This window comes from Macaca mulatta, chromosome 3 (assembly GCF_049350105.2).
Source record: "Macaca mulatta isolate MMU2019108-1 chromosome 3, T2T-MMU8v2.0, whole genome shotgun sequence".
Classification (NCBI taxonomy): Eukaryota; Metazoa; Chordata; class Mammalia; order Primates; family Cercopithecidae; genus Macaca; species Macaca mulatta.
The window spans coordinates 77,733,233-77,750,380 of record NC_133408.1 but is presented as its reverse complement, the minus strand read 5'-3'; the positions used below and the strand labels follow the sequence as shown (position 1 = coordinate 77,750,380).

General features: G+C 47.1%; 1 protein-coding gene across 43 annotated transcripts in view; it reads right to left on the bottom strand.

Moving 5' to 3' along the window:
- The window catches only part of GRB10 (growth factor receptor bound protein 10), a 203,807-nt gene that overhangs the window by 179,259 nt on the left and 7,400 nt on the right, over positions 1 to 17,148 (bottom strand). For 11 of the 43 annotated variants that reach the window (XM_077994604.1, XM_077994594.1, XM_077994624.1 and 8 more), the window contains exon 1: positions 14,234 to 14,722. The exons of the other annotated variants lie outside the window; for them this stretch is intronic. The gene's annotated coding sequence lies outside the window, so the exon portion shown is untranslated. Of the gene's footprint in view, positions 1 to 14,233; positions 14,723 to 17,148 lie in introns of those variants that run through there. 43 annotated transcript variants of the gene reach the window in all.

The window sequence follows — 17,148 nt, the reverse complement described above, 5'->3', positions numbered from 1 at the left end:
CTGCAGCCACCTACACACAGCCTCAGCTCCCATGACCTAGGGACAAACTGTGCAATGACAAAGGCAAACCCTGAATGGTGCTTTAGCTAAAGAAAATAAACAACCTGTAATTTGGCAAATAATTTAGAAAAATCAATGCGGGAAACTCAAATACCAGATTCTCCACTAATTCTCTTTTTACCTGGCTCTTGTAATTTGAGTAGAAAAGTTTAAGACTCCATTGCTACCTCCTTCAATTCCCAAATTAAGACTTCAGTTGCCCTAATAAGGCCTTCATAAACCCCTGGGTTCATTCCGGTCAGCTGGGAGGTCTGTTTTCACCTCCTTTATAATCGCCTCTTTCTATGTTTCCCCTTAGTCCTGAAATTCATTATTCCTTCATTAATTCACTCAATACACACTTAACATGTGATCACTATGTTCTCAATCTTAGCATTGTCAGTTACAGAGCCACCTCCAACATGCTCCCTAAACTAGTTTCCACAGGTCTGTGAATTCAAGACGCCAAAAGTGCAACCAAACCTCACCCATTGGTCAAGATCGTAGAATGATGATCTCAACAGAAGCAGTTTGTGGCAAGCATGACCAACCATTGCTTTTAGCAGTTCTGCAAAAGCTGCATGCAAGGATTCTGGAGAAGCTTGTTCACAGGTGTCTGAAAGGGGGCCCTCAGCTGTTGATGAGGCCCACAGGGAACCGCCCTCCACAGTTGGTAACTTTAGTTCTAGCTATTCTCAAATCATTGGCCAAAGAACAGCTTCTCCTTTTCTATTTCAGGAAGTTGGCTTCTTGGACCAGAGGCAAAGCCAAAGGGAGAAAAGCAGAGCCCCATTCACTGGGCTGATGAGCAGAAAGCTACCCGGGACCACAGGCACGACTGGTATGCAAGCAAATCACTCTGATGCCCACCTCTGAACTCAGGGGAATCCATCTTAAAGCATCCAATACTCCCCATGGGAATGGAGTCCCCATGATGAGGCTACATTCTAATCAAAGCTAATTCAAACTTCCTTCGCTCCACCATCAAAATCCACTCTTAGCATTGCATTACACGAGTTATCCTCCTCTCCGCAATTTGAGCCATTAAAAGAGTCACAACAATCGAATTTCAAAGTGTCTCCTGTAAACGTTACTAAGTTTCCTCTAAATCTTTTTAGAATTCCGTTGTCCTCCACTGTTGTGATGCTAAGTAGTCAGGAATCTGACCAGAGCCATGGAGCCACACAGGAGGTCGAGCTTCCCAGGAGGAAAGCGAGTCCTGGGACCCAAGAAAGAACCTGTCCTTCATATTTGCCAAAACCACCTGCTTCAGCTACTGAAGTAGCTTCTCTTGGGAAATATAGATCAGGTCCTCCTCACTTCCCCCATCCCTCCTGACAGAGGAAAATGGGTCCACTTTCATGACTGTCTCGTCCTCCCTCCAAGGCTGCCCTTCTACAAGGGCAGCTCATGGCCAGTTCTGTACACCCTGCACCCCATGGTCAGGGGTCTCTGAGCACCACACTAAGGACCTTTATGCTTCAGGAGGTGGTGGGACTCACAGGTCCTCTGACAGCGTGCAACACAGCCACATCTGTGTGTGTACTCAAAGACTGTCAGCCTGCAACAGCAGCGGGGAGGAAGAGGATGGAGACCCCTGCTTTCCTCTGCAACACCCTTCTCTCCTCAGCTCCTTTACATATCAGGTAAAAGAGCCACCACTTCTTATTCTCCGGTCACTGTCAATTAACACTCCTTTGTTCCAAGGCACTCTTGGGTGGCTCATCGAATGACGTTGGTATCACAGTTTCTTTTACAAACCTTTAGTCTGCCCCCCAGTAAAGGTGACCTGAGGATAGAAAGTGCCGTATATACCTGGGCAGCCAACACAGGACAGGGAACATCACATTGGCTCAACAAACACTGGGGGAAGAGACAGAGAGACAGTTGCCTGTACTTGTGCACCACAGCTCCTACACTCAAGCTGTGCCAAGCTTCCCAAAAGTCCCTCAAATGCTGCTGCCCTGCCTGGTCCCAAGCTTTCCAGACTCGGGTGACTGAAGTTAATCACTTCATCTAGTTCCATCAAGGTGGTATGCAGCATCTAGCATTACCACTTCCAGGCTGCATCCACATTTTAACACAAAAAAGGATAAAATTATTCTAGAAGACTGAAGAACTAAGTTCCCTCATTTGGCACATAATAGTTATGGACCAAGTACCCTCAAGATCTCTCTGAGGCCTAAGCTGCTGAGTTTCTGATTCAAACAACAGACACAAGAGAACAACCAGAGGAACTGGTGGTTCCCAAGCACCTCTCTATCTGAATTCAGCGAGGGGGTGTTGCACCCCTGGCCTCCAAGGTCTCTGCCTAAATCCCCACACCTGTGCTTCCACCTGTGGTACCCTCTCACGTGGTACCCAGGTATGAGTGACCTCACCCCTATGGCAAGAACTCCAGGAGCGGTGAAGCCAAAATTATCTTCAAGATAGTAAGATATGATGTGTCCTTGTGTCCTTGTCCCTTGCATTCCCTCACGAATGCACAGCGGAGTTTTCTAGAGGGCACATGACATGTGACTGATTGCAGATGGCGGGGGGATGGGAGGGAGATCCAACTACCTTCTCTTAAAGCAGACATTAAAGGGATTTAGAAAGTACAAAACAATGCCACTCTTCTCTTTTTTTGTTTTTGAAAATACAGCTTTTTTCCATAAAAGATGTTATGTTTACATATAATGGGATAATATTCTTTTTACATGGAGAAATATTTTTTAAATGCCTGTCAATTCCTAAAACAGTAAATTTCAATATATACAGCCACATAACCACAGCTCTTTGGGGCCTTCAGTAACTTTTAACAGTGTCAAGGCGCCCTAGGACCCAGCCCTGGGGGTGCTCCCCTGGGAATTTCAGCCCTGCCCAGCACCCAGGACTTCAATGTGCTCTGTGGGACAGTCTGACAGAAGCCGAACCTCCACCCCTAGACATGGAACTGCTGCCCAATGAAACTCTGCAAAGAATCTTAGCTTTTATGGACTAAGCGCCCATGGAGACTTCTTCATTCAGAAAGATTTTCTTAAAAACAATATTGAGTTTGAGACCTGGCCACATAAATGAACATCACTGGCCAGAAACCATGTGCAACTCAGCCTGCTCCACACAATCAGCAGGGCATTCCATTCCAGTCCACTCCACTACAGTCTACTCCTCCAGAGCCAGTTTGAAGTAGGGGGTACCAGAGGGTCACTGCCTTTGAAAAGTGGCTCAACTGTTCTGCCCAAAGGCTTGTCCTGCTTGTTGATTCCGGCAAGATGCATAGCTCCAGGTCATTTAGAATGTTCCTCCCCTGCCTCCTGCATAAGCCACACAAATGGTGAGAGTCAGAAGGAAAATGTCATATGTCCAGTATTTCCAGTTCTCAAGCAAAGTACAGCCAGCAGGACGGACTGCCCCCCTGGGGTTGCCAACACTCACAGGTGGCCAGAGCTTCACCATCTGCCCTCTCCCTGTGTTAAAACAGGGGCCAAAACTAAACAGTACACAACGGCGCCCAGGATTCGTGCTACTCTCAACTGATACTGCTCTTGGCTATCTGTGCCCTGTTGTTTAAACTGGTAGAAGAGACCAGAACCCTCAGCCCAGTAGGAATGAACCCCAGGCCTCCCCACAGCTTCAGGGCAACGTCTTCCTCTTTCTGCCTACTGCGGGATTACCACTCTCAGGATTCAGCACGACGCTTAACAAGAGGAAAGAGGATCTATTTCTGACCTGGCAACGTGAGACTTACTCTTCTAAATGGGGCACAGGCCTTCATCATATCTATTGTTTCAACTCATGAGTCAGGATATTACAAAGGTAGAAAGTTCTTACCTGTAGGAAGCCAAAATCCACCCTGAGAAGTCATTACAAAGCCAACCTAACTTGAATGGCACATGTCCCCTAACCTGGTACTGAAGTACGAGAGGCGAAGTGAAATTGGGATGGGGATGTGGATCTATTCAGGTGACCTCCTTCAAGACCACCCTATGGTCTCAATCATTTTGGGACAAAAAGGGAGTAAAGTTGTGAGAACCTTGGTATAAGAACCCCCCTTGCCTCTGAAAGACCACTCAAAACCTAAGGCCTTTGCTGCAACCCTGAAGACTACAAAATGGCCACCAGGTCTGGAAAGAAAGGTGAACTGACACCACACTATAACATAGAACAAAATCATGTTACCTGTGTCTCCCAACTCCCCAGCCAACTCGTTCTGGGCTTCTAGACTGCATTCTGGATCCAAGAGTCCCAGGACAGTCAAAGAATACAGAATCGTTCCTGAAACACTCCAGCAAGGCAAGGAAATTAAATATCTGTTAACGTCTGTTATAAATTCCACAGCAAACATCATACTCAATGGTGAAATAGTGAAAGCTTTTCCCCTAAGAGTGGAAACAAGACAGAATTCTTGCTTTTGTCACTTCTACTTAACACAGTAGTGGAAGCTCTAGCCAGAGCAATTAAGTAAGAAAAAGAAATGAAAGCCATCCAAACTGGAAAGGAAGAAATAAAATTATCTCTGTTAAACTCTCAGAAGAAAACATACGCAAAAATCTTTATGCTGACATTGGATTTGACAATGACTACTCAGATATGACACCAATAGCACAGGCAACAAAAGAAAAAAATAAATGAACTTCATCAAAAATTAAAAACTTTTGCACATCATAGGATACTATGAAGACAGTGAAAAGACAGCCTGCAGAAAGGGACAAAACAGTTGCATATCATATAACTGATAGAGTATTAATATCTAGAATATACAAATTCCTACAACTCAACAACAAAAAGCAAATCAAAATCACAGTGAGTTATAATCTGATGCCTTGTATTAGTCCATATTTTCATGCTGCTGATAAAGACATACCAGAGAACTGGGCAATTTACAAAAGAAAGAAGTTTAATGAACTCGCAGTTCCACGTGGCTTAGGAGGCCTCAAAATCCTGACAGAAGGTGAAAGGCAGGTCTCACGTGGTGGCAGACAAGAGACGAGAACTTGTGCAGAGAAACGCCCTTTTATAAAACCATCAGATCTCATGAGACTTATTCACTATCACTAGAATAGCATGGGAAAGACCCAACTCCATGATTCAATTACGTCCCACCAGGTCCCTCCTGCAGTATATGGGAATTATGGGAGCTACAATTCAAGATGAGATTTGGGACACAGCCAAACCATATCACACCTATTAGGACAACTATAAGGAAAGGAATGGGAAGGGGAGGGGGAGGGGGAAGGGGTAGGGGAAGGAGAAGGGGAAGGGGGAAAGGAGAGGAGAGGAGAGGAGAGGAGAGGAGAGGAGAGGAGAGGAGAGGAGAGGAGAGGAGAGGAGAGGAGAGGAGAGGAAAAATGCCAAGTGTTGGCAAGAATGTGGAGAAACTGAAACCCTTGTGCATTATTATTGGGAATGTAAAATGGTGCAGCTGCTCTGGAAAACAATTTGGCACTTCCTCAAAAAGCAAAGCATAGAATTACCGTATAATGAAGCAATTATAATCTAGACCTATATACAAAAACATGGAAAGTAAGCACTCAAAGATACTTATACACCAATGTTTACAGAAGCATTATTCACAATACCCAAAAGGTAGAAACATAAATGTCCATCAACAGTTGAATAAACAAAAAGTAGTATATACATACAAGGAAATTTATTTATTTATTTAGTTTTAGTTTTAGTTTTAGTTTTTTTGAGACGAATTCTCACTCAGTTGCCCAGGCTGGAGTGCAGTGGTGTGATCTCGGCTCACAGCAAGCTCCGCCTCCCAGGTTAACGCCATTCTCCTGCCTCAACCTCCTGAGTAGCTGGGACTACACATACAAGTGAATATTATTCAGCCATAAAAAGGAATGAAGTACTAATGCATGTTACAACATAGATTAACCATGAAAACATTATGCTAAGTGAAAGAAGACACTAACAAAAACCACAGACGATTCCATTCACATGAAATGTCCCGGACAGGGAAATCTATGTAGACAGAAAGTAGAGTTCCTTAGGGTTGGGAAAGCAGGGGGAGCAATGGGATGGCAGGGAGTGGGGGTATGATAGCTAAAGGGTGCAGGGTCTCTTTTTGTTCTAAAATTGACTATGGAGGTGGTTGCACATACCTGTGAATATATTAATTGAACACTGTATATACAATGTATGTGTGTTTATTCATTTCTGCAGTTATAACAAAATACTTGAGACTAGATAACTTATAAAGAACAAAATCTATTTCTCACAGTTCTAGAAGCTGGGAAGTTCAAGATCAAGGTGCCAGCATTTGGTGTCTGGTGAGGGCCTTCTTGCTGTGCCCTCACATGGCAGAAGGCAGAAGGGCAAAAAGGGATCCTAGCTAGTTCTCTCCAGCCCTTTGATGGGAGCAAGAATCCATTCATGAGACTGGAGCCCTCACGACCTTATCACTTCCCAAAAGCCACACCTCTTAATACAGTTGCATTGGGGAGGTGATAAGGCCATAAGGAGATACAAACATTCAAACCATGGCATTCCACCCCAGGTCCCCCAAATTTACGTCCTTCTCACATACAAAATACATTCATTCCATCCCAATAGCCCCAATGTCTTATCTCATGCCAGCATCAATTCAGAAGTTTGAAGTCTAAAATTTCATCTAAATATCATCTAAATCAGACGTGTGAGACTCAAAGATGTGTTTCAACCTGAGGCAAAGTACTTCATTCAGACTTCAGCAGTGGCTCACTCCTGTAATCTCAGCATGGTGGGAGGTTGAGGTGGCCGAATCTCTTGAGCCCAGGAGTTCGAGAACAGCCTGGGCAACATGGCAAAACCCCATCTCTAATACAAAAAAAGAAAAAAAAACTAGCTGGGTGTGATGGCACACGCCTGTAGTCCCAGCTACTCAGCAGGCTGAAGTGGGAAGATAGCTTGAGCCCAGGAGGCAGAGGTTGCCACTGTACTCCAGCCTGAATGACAGAGCAAGATCCTGTCACCAAAAAAAAAAACTGTGGGACAGACAAAGAACAGACATTCCCATTACAAAAGGGAGAAATAGGAAAGAAAAGAGTAACATTTCCCAACCAAATCCAAAACCAAACAGGACAAGCATCAAATCAATCTTAAGGCTGGAGAATAAATCTTTGGTTCCACGTCCTGCCTTCCAGACACAATGGGGCAGGAGTTGGGTTCCCAAGGCTCTGGGCAGCCCTGCCGCCAACTGCGGGGCACAGCCCTCACAGCAGCTCTCATAGGTTGCAGTCGGGTACCTGCAGCTCTCCTAGGCTGGCACTACACACTGGTAACTCTACAGTTACAGGCTCTCGGCGGCAGCCCCACCCCCACAGCTCCATTAGGCATTGTCCTTGTGGGAGCTCACTGGTGTGCCCTCAACCTCAAGACTCTGCTGGGCATTGCCCTAGTGGGGGCTCTTTTTGGCACTCCTGCCCCTATGGCTTCATTAGGCATTATCCAAGCAAGGAGTCTGCAGCAGACCTACCCTGCAGCAATTCTCTGTCTGAGCCCAAGACTTTCTGAGGCATCCTTTCAAATCTAGGTGAAGGTAGCCATGCATCCACAGGTCTTGCACTCTGAGTATCTGCAGACTTAGCACCATGTGGATGCCACCTAGGCTTATGGCCTGTGCCTTCCAGAGCAATGGGACTAGCTGCACTTGAGCCCCCTTGATCCACAGCTGGGATATCCAAGGAGGGCTGCACTGTAATGCAGAGAGCAGAGAAGTGACGCTGGGCAGTGAATGCTGAGGTCCTGCAGGCGCCCAAGGCCTCTCCTTTGACATAGTTCAGTTCCCTGGGCCTTGGTGCTCTGGGCCTCTGATGGGAGGGGCAGCACTGATAATCTCTGAAATGCCTTCAGGATCATTCTTCCATTATCTTGATGAATAGCATCTGGCTTCCTTCTATCCATACTAATCTCCTTATCAAAAGGTCACTTGGCCACACCCTTAGTGTTTTCTCCCAAACATGTTTTTACAACCTGAGCAAGCTAAAAATTTTCCAAATCCTTACATTCTGCTTCTTTTTTTTTTTTTTTTTTTTTGGAAACGGTCTCATTCTGTCACCCAGGCTGGAGTGCAGCAGCAGAATAATGGCTCACTGTAGCCTTGACCTCCCAGGCTTAAGCAATCCTCCCACCTCAGTCCCCTTGAGTAGCTGGGGCTAAGTGCACATTTTTGTTTTTAGTAGAGATAAGGTCTCATTATATTGCCCAGGCTGGTCCTGAACTCCTGAGCTTAAGCAATCGTCTCACTCTGGCCTCCCCAAGTGCTGGGATTACAGGCATGAGCCACAGTGCCCAGCCTCTACTTCCCTTTGGATTATAAATTCCATTTTCAATTCATTTCTCTCACATTTTACTGTAAGCAATTAAGAGAAATCATGCAGCATACTGAACACTATGCTCAGGGATTTCTTCCACCAAATATCCTATCACTCTTAAATTCTGCCTTCCCCAAAGCCCTAGAGTATAGGCACAATTCAGCCAAGTTCTTTGTCCCTTTGTAGCAAGGACTATCTGTCCTCCAGTTTCCAATAAGATATTCATTTCCATATATGACTGCATCAGAATGGGCTTTACTGTCCATAATTCTACCAGCATTCTGATCACAACCACTTAGAAATTTCTAAGAAGACATAGGTTATCTCTACGACTCTCCTCTTCTTCTGGGCTCTCACTAGAATCATTCTTAATGCTCTGTTCACAGAAATCCAGGCTTTTTCTAGCAAACACTTCCAAACTGTTCCATCCTCTATCCATTACCCAATTCCACTTTTCTTTTAAGTATTTGCTATAACAACACCCCACTCTGAGTACCAATTTCTGTCTGTGCTGCTATAACAAAATCCACAGGTTAGGTAATTTATAAATAATAGAAATTTATTTCTTATGGTTCTGGAGGAGAGGAAGTCCAAGATCAAGGCACTGGGGTTTAGTATCTGGTGAGGGCGTCTCTCTGCTTCCAAGATGGTGCCCTGTTGCCACACCCTCCAGAAGGGAACAAATGCTGTATCCTCATATGGTGGAAGAGCAGAAGAGAGCAAACCCATTCCCCCTCAGGCCCTTTTAAAAGGGCCCTAATCCCATCTATGTGGATCTATCTAATCCCTTACAACTTAAACACTTCCTAAAAGCCCCACCTCTTTATACCATCACATTGGCCATTAGGATTCAACACATGAATTTTGGGTGATACATTCAGACCACGGCAATGTGTACACACACACATACAATTGCACATATCTATAAATATACTAATTATAATTGAATTACATACTTCAAATTTAAATGGGTAAATTGTATGGTATGTGAATTATACCTCAATAAAGCTTTTTTTTTTTTTTTTTAAAGAGAGGACTCTGAAAAAACTAGTCCATAAAGATACATGCACACATATGTTTATTGCACCACTACTTACAATAGCAAAGACACGGAACCAACCCAAATGCCCATCAATGATAGACTGGATAAAGAAAATGTGGCACATATACACCATGGAATACTATGCAGCCACAAAAAGGAATGAGATCATGTCCTTTGCAGGGACATGGATGAAGCTGGAAGCCATTGTCCTCAGCAAACTCACACAGGAACAGAAAACCAAACACTGCATGTTCTCACTCATAAGTGGGAGCTAAACAATGAGAACACATGGACACAGGGAGGGGAATAACACACACCGGGGCCTGTCAGGGAGGGGAGAGGGACTGAGGGGAGGGAAAGCATCAGGACAAATAGCTAATACTTGAGGGGCTTAAAATCTAGATGACAGGTTGATAGATGCAGCAAACCACTACGGTACATGTAAACCTATGTAGCAAACCTGCACGTTCTACACATGTATCCCAGAACTAAAGAAAGAAAAAACTAGCCCAATGAAATAATCGGCACAAGAGGGGTTCTAGCCCCACCCCCGACCCCCCAAAATTTGGGACCACCATAGTCTAGCCATCTTCCTCTTAAGGTGTCATAATACATCGTGGCACACAAAATTTTCTGAAATGTTGTGCCATAAAGAAACCAACTTTATCAAATCCAAAGTTTCTTCACTGATTTGGCAATACATTATTAGCTCCTGTAGTATCTATAACCTTCAGGAAGCATTAAGTTGCCCAACATCACCACCAGCCTAGGAAGACATGAAAGATGACAAAGGAATGGGTCCAAAGTTCAATGGAGCCCATCAATGCATTTACTGACCAACTAGGGTAGGCATAAAGACAAACATTCGAAAGTGTCTTCACTATCCAAGGAAGAACTTTGGTGGTAGAATTTTTCAAAACGTGGCATTAAGCACAGGTGAAACACACTGGAGCCTTATACACAGAACAAACTCACAGTGCAAGCAAGACAAAAGCTGCTTTAATACCACCTATCCTGACAGGGAAATAATGGGACAACCCAATCCTCCCTCCCAAGGTAGGGTCAGGCTCACGCTGACAGAAAACAGGCAAGGGCCTCAGCCAGAAGCCCCACTGGGACATCTTTACTGCTTCTCTCTATGGCTTGGAGGCCTTCCTGGTTGCAGGCTGTGATGCTGAGACATGAAAGCACTGAGCAAGGACTTTGGAAGAAGTGGGGTGTTAGCATGCACAAGCTCAAAGCAGATACAATTCCTGCCTTCTTAAAAGAAAGCAGGTGGGGTTTTCAAATCTGCTAAAGATTCAAAAGGTTTCAACCCTTTCTAAAAGTGTTCTATCATCATTAACAAAAGAGAAACCACTAAATAAAATCCATAGGAATCCAAACAAATGTCAAAGCAGGACACTGTACAAATATTTGGCCTGGAATAAAGTATGGACACATTTAAGCATGTCATTTATAACAATGTAGGGCTAATCACTAGAAAATTCTTGGTACAAAAATTCTTAGATTAAGTAATAGTATTATTAATAATACTTCTTACCAAGTAAAGTGTCCTCTTCAGAGAATTTCTAGAGAAAAAGACACTAAAGTGAACACAGGGGGAAATGTATTAAGACCTTACTGCACAAAGTGTGGGCCACTGATCAACTGCAAGCATAACTCCTGGGAGCTGGTCAGAAATCCAAAACCTCAGGTCCCACCCCAGACCAACTAAATTAGAAGCTGCATTTTATCATCAGCCCCCAGAGATTCCCATGCATATTAAAGTTTAAGTTGCGTTATTTTCAGACATTGTTAATATTTAACTTCTATCAGAATTGAAATGTGCCAGCTCCCTTTAAGAAAATAAATAAGCAAAATATATTAACATCACTATTTTATTGTTCAGTCAACCCAGGCCATCCCTCTACTCACCCTCCCTTCCTACACAGATTTCATTATTTTCCATCTAAGCAAGGCAGGAACAGATGACGGAGACAGACTGGCTCCTCAAACACCTGTTGAGTGAATGACAGGCGGGGTCCCTTGTCAAAAGCCACCCAGAGCACTCCTTTGCCATTCTCATCCCACTTGAACGCTGAACAACTGCTCGGAATTGCACGGCCATTGTTGGCAACGGTACACCACCAGCCTCAAGCCACCAGGACTACCGTGACAACACTCAGAAGCTGGCTCCCAGACACAGCACAGGAAAGGAAAAAAAATTATTTGTAGGTGACTTACAGCTACCATTTACACATTTAGAATTTTCTTCCCTCACTAATATCAGATTTGAGCCTGAGGCATCTAGAGTTCAGCCCAGACTCTTCCAGGTGCCTGCAGGCAAATCTCCACAGACCAGAAATGCCCCCGGAGAGAGAGTCCCGGACCCACTGACCAAAGTGGGAGAGAAAAAAAGGGAAGGAAGAAGCAAATGGAGCCAATAAATGCCTACTGGCCCCCCAATCCTAGTCACAGCTCAGTATGTTCTGGCCCCTTTAATTTAACCTCCGCCAGCTGTGAGAGGAACAAAGCCCATTCCACATGAAAACAGAAGAGAAATATGCTTCCTGAACAAATCAGAATAAACCGTCACGGAAAGCGTTCCAGGGTTTGGGATGGGTTAGGACTCTGTGGATCACGCCCAGCCAGTGAATTCTGTGAAATATGAGAAAATATGGTCCATCACACCAGTTCTGCACGTGATGCATGGCCGTGCCCACTACCAGATGTGCCAACTTACTTGTTTAATCTGACAAAAGCAAAAGGCCCACATAAAGGCCTCTTTCGACATGCGCTCCCAGACCTCCTAGGGTCCACAGGGCTCATACTGCCTCAAAGCCACCCCTCATTCTGCCCTTGACCCCTCAGACAGGAGCTGCCAACTTTCTAAGTGAATCATCAGAAGCCCCAGTTACAAGGCCCAGAACACCACATCAGTTCTCAAACTTTATGCCTGTAAGGATCACCTGGCATGCTTAACAAAGACAAAGAATTTCAGGTCCCAAGCCCAGAAAGTCAGTTTCATAGCTCAGAGCTGAGGCCCAGGGATAAGCACCGAGAGGCGGTTGGCTCTGATGTAGGTGGTTCAGAGGTCACACCTTAAAAACCCTGGTCTCTCCTACACATTCTTCCTCCTGAGAATTACCAGAATGCAGCCTCCCAAGTTTGAAAGAAAAGTAAAACTATTCTAGTCCAAGCGAGTTTCCTAAGACGTTCTTACTAAGTCACAAGTAAATACTCCAAGAAGCTGTCTGGTTTTTGTGGGAACACAAGTGTCAGTGAATTTAGGCTCTGGCCTAAATATGCAAATTTTGGAGCCTAACCTCCAAAATTCGAAAGATGCAGTGTTCTCTGGGAAGTCTGGAAGCCCAGTTCTGGCGTGGTAATTACATGATGGCTGGAGGAGCAACTGGTGATAGAAATCCTTAGGAGACACTAAAAATAACTCACATTTTAATCGACCAATCTGGAACTTCTCTCACCCCTTCATGCCAATCGTGCAATTACCATAACTCCATTCACCGTGTTCCTCAGCAGTTAGTATGCACCATTCTCAATCCTACAAGATAGTAACTATTATCCCTGATTCACAGGTCCAGGTACAAGGGCAGGTAGCACAAGATGGGGAGGCGACTGAACCACACGGCACTCACACCACACCCTACAATTAAAAACCGTCCTTCAGCGCGTGGCTGCCAAACACCTCAAACTGAAACAAGTGTTCTCTACCTCCTTCCTCTGGAGTGACAGAGAGGAAGAAAATCCCAGTAAGCCCTTCTGGCCCTGCCCACTACCTCCCCTGTTCCCACCCAGGCCAAAGGGGGAATGCGTGGGCCCTGCTCCCACCCCCGATGCCGACATCAAAGGAGCAGAGACACTCAAGAGACTCCAGGCAGCACCCGAGGCCCTGGCCGCCAGCACGTCATAATCCCTACAGTCGCTGCCTTTCAGACTTAAAAAGAACAATGAGGAAAGACACCCACGCTTCCCCTCACTGGGCTAGGAAGGAGAGCTTTGCGGGTTTAGACTGCAGTCTCCTCCCCCCTCGTAGCCACCTGTGTGCCGGCTCCGCAGACGAGGTCCCCCCAGCACTCTGGCAGGGACTGTGCCATTCAACAGACAAATGGCAGCCGACCAAGGAGGCGACTGGCGTGTGGAACAGGTGATCCGATTGTTTTTCTGAAGAGCAAGGGCTAGCACGTCCTACGTGTTCATATGCACAATTTTTTGAACTCCATCAAGAACACAAACCCCATGCCCACATCTTCACTGCTCAATTCGCATTAATTGTCTGATAGGCACCTTCCAGGGAAAAGGAGGTTTTCATGGAGAAAGAGGCAACGTTGATGAGATGTGTTTACCCAAGCCTTTTATACAGGACTACATGCTATCCAGGTTTAAGAGAAGTCCAGGCAGGCTCTGGCATTATGTTTTTCACAGAAAAAGCCGATGCAGTAGCCCGGATGCCCGGATCCGCTCATTTCCCAAGCGGGTTCCCACACCCGCTGCCCACCGCCTGGCGAGGAAGGAGCGGGCGAGGTTCGCGCGAGTCGTCGTCACGGGTTTCCGTGGGTACAGTTATTGCTCGTTACATAATATTAAAAATTAAGATTAAAAATGGTTACATAATACTGTCCTACGGCTGGCGGCAACGAAGCTCGCGATCTCGGACTGCGGCGAGCCCGCGGCAGGCGAGCAGGGGACCGCGCGGCAAGACCTCCCGGCCTCCCTCCCGGGCCCTCCCCGCAGCGGCTGGGGCCTCTGCAGCCCGCGCAGGCTGCCCCAACCGCCGACACGGCACGCGCCCACCACCCACCACCCACCGCCCACCGCCCACCGCCCACCGCCCACCGCCCAGCGCCCGCGGCGGAGCCCACCTGAGTACCTGGAGAGCGGGCGGCAGCACTGGCCGCACGGGGTCGCTGCGTGCGCGCGGCCGGCCCGGGGAGGGCTTCGGGGCCCGGCCCCCGCAGTGCCCGGCGCGTGGACAGCGCTCCGCATGGACAGCGCTCCGAGCCGGGCCGGGCTGGTCCTCCACGGCTCCGCCCCGGCCAGGGGCCTGCGGCGCAGAAAACCGACCCGGGGCCCCGGGGCCACCGCGCGCCAGGCGAATGCGCTAGCACGAAAAGCGGGCCAACGCCGCCTCTGGCGACGCCATCCGGGCGAGGGTGGGATGCCGCGCCACCGCCCGAGCGTGCCCGGGGGCTCCCAGCGCCATCACCGCGCAGGTGCCCGGAGGCCCCTCCGCGGAGCCGGCTGCCGCCCGGCCGCAATATTTAGTCTCCGAGGGACCGGGCGCTCCTGAAGAGCGAGAGGACGACGGAGCGGCGCCCGGTCCTGAAGCACAACAGGAATCCCAGGACCAAACCCATGTGACGCGGCCACGCCCCAACGCCCGGCGGGGGCCCTCTGCTGCCCAATCCCCGGATCCCTGGTTCTCATGGCAACCCTGAAGAACCCCTTGTTCCCTCCACTGCCTCCTCTCCTCCCCCACAGCCCCCCCGCCTGATGGGCAAGGACGCGCACACTGGCCACTCTCACGATGCCGAAAGCCCTCCATGTCTACCCGCTACGCCGCATTCGGAGCCGGGCGGGGGACATCGCGGCCGCGGCAAGTCAGATATGCCGCCTGCACGAGCAACGTTCCACCTGCAGGGCCGGCCAGTTCCACTCTTCCAGGATCACTGTCGTCTCACCCCTCTCCCCAAAATGTCAGAGCAAGAACCAGGAAGGGAGAGGCTCTTTCTGGAAGCCACAGGCATAACGTTACTGAACATCGAGGACAAAGTAGGGTTCCATTTAAACTGAGAGTCAGCGAGGGAAAGAACAGATCCTATACATTACCAAGCATCTGCTATGTGCTAGTCACTTCACACACATACACACCCCACACCTCACACCCACACACACACACCCCACACACCACACACACCACACACATCCCACACACCCACCCCACTCACACACGTACATACACACCACACACATACACCACACACACCCCCACATCCCACACACACACATACTCCCCCCACCACACACACACGCACCACAGACATACCCACGAGCCTGAAACGATGGAAGCAAAACAGAAGGTTTGGAGATACTCACTGCCGTTTACAAGGCCACAGTAAGCAGTAAGATTTTCTACTCCCCTCTAGCAGACAACATGGCAGGAAAAGCTGGACGTTGTAGATGGCAGTAAGAACGTAACAATCAACAGTGGACAATGGATTCTGAAACTGAGATCCTATACTGCATTCACACACGCTAAGGGGCAGGGCGCTGGGAAAACCCCATCTCAGCCTGGGGTTCAAAGAGTAGAAAAGCTACCCTAGTCCAAATGCTCGGAGGCCAGGTCAGGTCCCTGAAGGGCACCGGAGGAGGAGGCTGGAGAAACTACAGATATGCACCCCAGAAAGGAGAGGCTCCATGGTGGTCATGACCACAAAATTCCAATATGTTTAAGTCAATCAAACAAAAGCAGAATTAAGGCTGGTTCTGACAGCAGCCAAGAGCAGAGTTTTCAACACAACATGAAGGGTAACAAAAGGCTTTCTCACAGTCTGGCTGACCACACATGGCCTGGCTACTGCAAGAAACATTGAAGGTGTTAGCACTTTTAACTCTAACTGCGCACCCCTCAGTGAAGATGTCACAGTGAACATCACAAGGCACAGAATGGGAGATGGAAGCACAGAATCGAACCCTGAGATTCGGGGAGAAACCAAAGCACGGAGAAATTACATAACTCATCCAAAGTCCAGAGCAGGTTACTGACTGGGAGAACTCAGCGTTCCTTCCAGACTCCAGATATGAGGCTTTTCTGCGGTCTGACACAGTGGCTTCATCCACCTCTGCAGTCAACCTCGCAATGGTGGCTCCGGTGTTCCTCTGCCTCCCTGCCTGGCAGCTCCCAGCCTGGATGGTGAACTCCTTTGCCTGAACATCCCACGTACCCTGCGGTCTCCTGGGCTAGAACAACAGGTTGTGCAGGACAGAGGGATTCCCTGGCTCACTCCCCTCTTATTACAAAATGCCAGAGGTCCCAGCTCAAAGCAGCTGTTCTTGGAGGTGGGAAGAGCAAGAAAGAAATGATCTAATGATGGACAAGGAACCCTGAAAAGCCAGACCTTCAATGAATGGCTGATGGGACACACATTTTGCTTTACTAGGACAACAAGAATAGAATCTTTGAAAAGGCATAAAAGCCAGTGGTCAAGAAGTAACTAACAGCAAAGGCAAAAGAGATGAAGGCTAAGCTGGAAAATGGAGATGAAGCCTGATGATATACTCAGTGGAAGTCCAGAAAGTCTCAGGAATGAGAACTACCATTCACCTCTGGAAATGGGAAACATAGAGTCCAAACCAAAAAAATCAATTGGAAGTGTCAGGAAGAGCTCATTTACAAATGGGAGAGAAGAAATGATACAGAAAAAGTTTTTAAAAATTAATATCTAAAAATGAGACAGATGTATCAACGAAATAAGAGTATTATGCCATTAAAAAAAGAATACTCACTTTGAATGTCAATAATGTGTCAATAGTCAACTGTAACAAATGTACAGGATTCCCAGTAGAGGGAGAGGCTGTGCGTGTGTGGGGCAGAGGGTATGGAGGAAGTCTCTGGACTTTCCCTTCAGTTTTGCTGTAAACCTAAAACTGCTCTAAAGTCTATTTTTAAAAAAGAATATACATATACATAGAGAGAGAGAGAGAAAGAGAGAGAGAGAACCTAAGAAATTCAAAATGAAAATAGAAACAAAATCCAATAGAAAGGTTAAAAAAAGGACATATCCC